The 6,626-nt window shown below is 38.3% G+C and overlaps 1 gene segment (V, D, J or C); it reads right to left on the bottom strand.

Moving 5' to 3' along the window:
- Positions 1 to 4,559: 4,559 nt before the first annotated feature.
- Positions 4,560 to 4,895, bottom strand: LOC311588174 (Ig kappa chain V-IV region S107B-like). The segment is given in 1 exon: positions 4,560 to 4,895.
- Positions 4,896 to 6,626: the final 1,731 nt, after the last annotated feature.

Genomic DNA, 6,626 nt, shown 5'->3' with positions numbered 1-6,626 from the left:
GCTATCAAGGTAACTGTGGCCTCATATAATGAGTTTGGTAATGTTCCTTCTGCTTCTATTTTATGGGATAGTTTGAAGAGACTTAATATCAGCTCTTCTCTGAAGGTAGAGGCCTCCTTAGGATGTTGGACAGTGGGTGTTAGAGCATGTACCCAGCTCAGCTCAGCTGGGTTCCCTGGGTGTATTCCAGTTGAGTTGGGCAGAGGAGGAGTAAGATGATATATTTCTAAGCCCAAAGTTTCTCAAGTACCCTATAGTTCTTTTCAAGATGGCAGGGATCTGTCTGTCTGCTGTGTTCCTGATGGTTCTCTGTGCCCTGTTTGTATAAGGGAGAGAGAGAGAGAGAGAGGGAGAGAGAGAGAGAGAGAGAGAGAGAGAGAGAGAGAGAGAGAGAGAGAAGAGTTCCAAGCTTCTCATGAAACAGTAGCTAATGTGGGGTATGGCCTACACATGTCTCTGCTCTGTGACCAAGGTGCCTGTGGCCAATAGGCTGTAGGCAGGTGGGGTGAGATCAGGGCCAGAAGTTGCTAGCAAGATTTCAGCTAATGAGTAATGTGGCCCAAGTAGGTTTCTGCTCAGAGGGCTTGCCTTATGTCTTAGCTGTATCTGAGTGGTATGCTTCAGGCGGGTGTACTTATAAAGGACAAGGACTGATGTTGGTCATAGGATGGCAGCTAAGGTAGAACATGGCCAAAGCCTGGATTCAGCTCTGTCAGCCACAGGGTATGTTCCCAACTGCTAAGCAGTTGGGGGTGCTGTAAGAGATCGGGTCTCCAAGCTTCTCAGAGGTTCCATGGGACCTCTTGGGATGACATGGTTATATTTACCTGTTCAGTGACCCAGGACACTGCATACAGAGTGCCTAGATCCTTCCTGTTCAGATGTAGCTTAAGAACAGTTCATGCTGCATGTGTGTGGGGAGATGGGACAGAGGTGACTACCGCTTCTATGAACTCTGCTGCCTGTGATTTGATCACTGCTCCTTGTCAGGATGGCCTTGGTGGCACACAGAGGAAGAGGATGCAGATTACCCCGATGAGACCTGATAGACTGAGATTAAATGAGGTGGGAGGAATTCCCCAATCAGAAGTCTAGAGTAGAAGCATAGGGAAGACGAGGAAGGGAGGGTAGAAACTGAAAGATTAGAGCAAGAGGACAACAATTGGTATGTAATGTGCATAGATTATAATTTTAAAAAATAAAAATAGTAATTTCTTCAATGTACATAAGCATTTTCATCTCCATATCATACCATGGGTGAATAAACCAAATTCAGAATTACCAGCAAAACAGAAGTCATCAAGTAAATAAATGACTAATGTTCAGAGACATGAACTTCATGGGATGGAGAAGGACCTATGCAGTTACTGCTAAATACCTGCTAGGTTAAATGAGGAGGTGAAGTGAGGGGGTTGAGACATTTCTTTTAAACAAACAAAAAATACAGTAAGCTTTGACACTATGGGCATACACTGACTGGTAAATGACCAGTCAGAATTCCCTAAAGAAGTTCTGACAAGGCTCTGCCCAGCGAATTATAAGACAGCAACACAACACAAAAGATAAAGACATACTCTACCACTGTACTCATTAGGAGCTCCAAGGAGAGATAACAGGGAATATATTGTCTGATACCTTTCTCTTAAATAATAAAGCAATTTGTACCTAAATAACTAAGGGTCAAATTTATAGACATTCCATACATGGGGGTGGAAGTCTCCCTCAATCACAGACATAGGGGAGGGGAGAAGGGGGGAAGTGGGAGGGAGGGAAGAATGGGAGGAAACAGGGGAAGGGCTAACAAGATGTAATATGAATAAATTAATAAAAAATGGTAAAAAAAATACAAGTGAGGGGATAACAATTGAGATGTAATCTGAATAAATTACTTAAAAATTCAAAAAAAAAAGAGAATGAAATGTGACACCAATGATAGAAACACAGTTGTTAATATTGTGGCATGGGGAATTGGTGTGATTAAAGATGCTTTCGCCTAACCTCAAAAAAAAAAAAAAAGAACACATGAACTCTGGTGCCCCATATTTGACCCCGTCCCCTGGATGCGGAGGCCTGGCGGCACTCAGAGGAAGGATAGCAGGCTACCAAGAAGAGACTTGATACCCTATGAGCATATACAGGGGGAGGAGGTCCTCCTCAGTCACAGTCATAGGGGAGGGGAGTAAGGGGAAAATGGGAGGGAGGGAGGAATGGAAGGAAACAAGGGATGGGATAACATTTGAGATGTAATATGAATAAATTAATAAAATATATTTTAAAAATTAAAAATAAATAAATAAATAAAAATGATAACTAGAATGGTAAAATTTGCATTTCATAATGATGTCTCAGAAATAAACCAACCCAAGACAAATTCATATCCATAGCTTTAGTTCATTTATATAACTACTGTTCACTGGATAATTTCAGTTATATGGAATCTGTGCACTCAAAATGCCCCAAACTATACTTCTTGAGAGATGAATATATACACAAATGCATCATGACAATCTCTTGCCTCAATGAATGTTATCTGTAAATTACATGGAGAGTTCTGGTTAGAAGCTGGCTTTGGTCCATGGGTAACATCTCCTGTCATCGACTTTCACTGCCATCAAGAACAATACCCACCACAAATTTACCTTAATAACAGTTTTCAACTACCACTCAGAGCCTGTGCTCTATATCCATCCTACATGTTTTCTATGTTTAATACACTAGGCATGGATCTCTTCCTCTGGAGAGATTCTCAAATCCAGTCAGAAGTCACTTGGTAACATAACAGCAGTGTTGCTACTGTGCAGGTGGGCATATCTTGCTTTTCAGGTTAGGCTATTAGAGGGTAGAATTCCTAGAAGGATAAGACTATCCATACCTTCTGTTCCCCCCAAAAAATCACAGCATTTCCCGGGATTATGAAATCCAGCTAAAAGGACAGAAGTACTCAATTCACTTCCACTGTTACTTCTCCATTGTATATCTAAAGTACACAGTGACATGAGGAGTATGGTCTTATCATCCAGTTCTGGTAGACAAATAAAACAATGACCCTAACTACAACAGTTGGCTAACCACTAGGTCTTCCCCGATTAACAGTTCACAACAACGTACTTACCCTGTTACTGGGTATTTTTAATAATCCAGTTTTGTAATAGCTTTTTATAGCCATATGGAGTACTTTCCTTCAAACTATTTTTATTTAATAAATTATAGGTTTGTTTTTTTAGAAGATAGTAGATTTCCATGTAGCACTTTCATATCTATAGCTCATATTGGGGAATTTGTTTCTTGAGGTTTTTTTTAGTACTTTATATATTCTATATATCAATCGTATCAGATGTACAATTATTAAAGACTTTCTCCCATTCTGCAAAACTTAATGCTAATGAAATGACAGCTAGCTTTGATGTACAGAGTGTTATAGCTCCAGGAGATCCTTGTCAATTGTTGGCCTCATTTCTTGAGTACTCACAGGCATTTTCAGTTTTTAAAAAGTTAATCCATTTATTTCTCCTCTATAGTGTAGTCATAGCACCCTCTCTCCTTTCCTACCACTCCCCAACTCTGTATTAAGTTTTCATATGAATATTAAGACTTTATTTTTCCTTTAAAGATGTTGATCAGGATTGCACTTTATCCACAAATTGGTTTTGGTTATGATAGTCATTTTCACACTCTAAATTCTACCAACCAATGACATGTACAGTTTTTCTAAAATTTACTGTTTGATTCATTTCTTCAGAACTTAAAAAGAAAATATTTTAGGGTGGTAGGGATGTCTCAGCAGTTAAAGATACTTTCCAACAAGGCAGACAATCTGAAGTCAATCCCTGTGATACATGGTGAAAGAGGAGAACTGAATTGTTCTCTGAGTTCTATTTGCTTGGGCACACACATATGTGCATGTGCACATACACTCAAAAATATAAATAAATAAGTAAATAATAAACAGAAAATTTTAATGTCTATTAGAAGTTTCCTGTTGCTATATTGATTTCTTTTTTTATTTCTTTATTAGTACATTATTTCAATGATTTGTCATATAAATAGAAAGTTGATACAATATGTAGCTGTCACTAATTTCTTTGGAGAGAAAATAATTTCAAATTAATCGGACAATTTCAGTGGGAAAGAAGGTCTGTTAAAAAAAATCAGAAATCAGAGGGAGATGGATACTACTTTTAATAGGATAAAAAAGAGGTTTATATTTAGTAAGTGCCTGCCATGAATAACAACCTGTAAGAGAAGATCCTGAGATTAACTGAAGGTAGCAGGAGCCAGGTCTGAAGGCTCATGAAGACTGCATGTAAGATAGCAAAGGAAAAGTGACTATTATACTTTCCTTGAACAAACAGAACTAAAATTGAGAATAAACAAACACTGGGTAAGCAGATCAATTAAGGGTACCACTGGGGTATACTGAGATATTATGGAGACATTGGCTTACCCAAAGATGCAAATACCATTGTTAAGCAGTTAATAAAATACCCTGTGTGGACTACTGCAATCAAATGCTTGACCACATTTCATCTCTAGGAGGAAGAAGCTGGACCCTAGGGGAGTTAAAGGTTTTTGTTCCAGTCTGTTTCACTGTGGGTTGGGTTACTACTCCATTGCTGACAAAAATAAGTGGCAACATCTTCAGCTTCCATGCTGCTGATTGTGAGAGAGTAAGAAGTCCCAGACCCACTCCCACTGAAGCGAGCTGGGACTCCAGAAGCCAGGTTGGATGTGCCATAAATCAGGAGTTTAGGGGAGGTGCCTGACTTTTGTTGGTACCAGTGCAAGTAGCTAGAGCTTACACTTGAGCTGGCACTGCAGGACAAGGAGACCTTCTCCCCTGGAGATGCAGCCATAGATGCTGGAGACTGGGTGAGCACAATTTCTCCATTGGACATTGAGGCTAAGAAAAAAGCCATGGAAAGAGAGAGGTTAATAGACATCAAGATACAAAAATAAATTCATACTATCCAATATTTAGAAGAAACAAAAAGGAAACACTTTATCTAGTGTCAAACTTTGCTAGGGAAAAGAATCATGGATTCTGAACTCACACCACTTCGCATGTCTTACCTGTGACACTGATTAGCAGGAAGCTGAAAATCTGCACCCAAAAATCCATTGTGTTTTCTAATCTTGATCTCTGGCTAAGTACTATTACTCTCTAACAACGTCTCTTTAAAACAATTGTGGGACATTTGTGGTTTCTGAGTAGGAACTATGCAAATAGCAATATGTGGTCAAGACAGTTCTTGGCTTATAAACCCATATGCTAACTAAGGCAAACAGTATCTACTTATTTGTAGATAGTAACTGACAAAGAAGGAAATGTGATTTTCATTTCCTCCTTTGTGGTATATAGCTCTCATCTGGGGTATTACCCATGTATTTCTGTGAAGTCCATCTTAATTTGATCAGCTAAGCAACAGATGTTCTATTGAGTAGTTTGAGGCATATTTATTCAATGATAAAGCTGTATTGAGGATGACTCTTAACAATGTCCTCATAGAAGCTTATCTGCTTCCTATTTTTCTGGATGTTGTCAGCAGAGACCTCACTCACCCATTCCAGTCTAATCAGATGACTAGTATCCTAAAAGAAATGTATGCAATAGTCAAGCACTGATGACATCCCTAGGAGAATATGGGGGAAATCTCCCACTGAAATGAATGGAAACACAGGTGCTGATTTTGTAGCAACAATAATTTGTCCAGTACTCTACCTAATTCAGGATTTAAGGGAAACTGGGTTGGATGTTCATGAAGAAGCACCCCTCTAATCACCACTCTCAATATGCACCATGCTGTACTACTGTTTAGTTCATATCACATTAATATCTTGGAATATCTGGGCACACTTTTCAAAACATATACATTTAACAATTAAAGAGTGACTATTACTAAACTGCAAATTCATGTATAAATTTAATCAAAAGTTTTACATTACTCTACAGAAAACTTCAGTTATATTTCTACAAGCTTTCACTTAAACAGAACCTTTAGGAAGAATGACAATTTCTCTAGGTCCTCCTTTAGAATGGCTCTCACAACTCCTACAGATGATAAACACATTCAGCAAAGTGACTGTATGCAAAATCATCTCAAAAAGTCACTATCCCTCCTGTGTACAAATGACAATCATGCTGAGAAAGAAATTAGGGAAAATACACCCTTCATGATAGCCACAAATAATATAAAGTACCTAGGCATAACTCTAACCAAGCTAGTGAAAGACTTATATGAAAAAAAACCTTATGCCTCTGAAGAAGGAAATTGAAGATGACATCAGAAGATGGAAATATCTCCCGTGATCATGGAACAGGAGAATTTACATAGTAAAAGTGGCCATACTAATAGTAATTTACAGGTTCAATGAAATACCCATCATAATACCTTCACAATTTTTAAAAAGATATGGAAAGATCAATTGTCAACATAATATGGAAAAGCAAAAAACCCAGAATAGCTTAAAAAAAATCCTGTACTATAAAAGATCCTCCAGAGGAATCTCCATTCCTGATCTCAAGCTGTACTATAGAGAAACAGTAATTAAAACAGCATGGTACTGGCATAGCAATAGGCTGTATGGTCAATGGAATCAAATTGAAGACCCAGAAATAAATTCACAAA

The sequence above is a fragment of the Acomys minous genome, assembly GCF_964271855.1.
Source record: "Acomys minous genome assembly, chromosome: 17".
Taxonomy (NCBI): domain Eukaryota; kingdom Metazoa; phylum Chordata; class Mammalia; order Rodentia; family Muridae; genus Acomys; species Acomys minous.
Note: the sequence above shows the minus strand (reverse complement) of the source record. Positions and strands in the feature narration are given on the sequence as shown.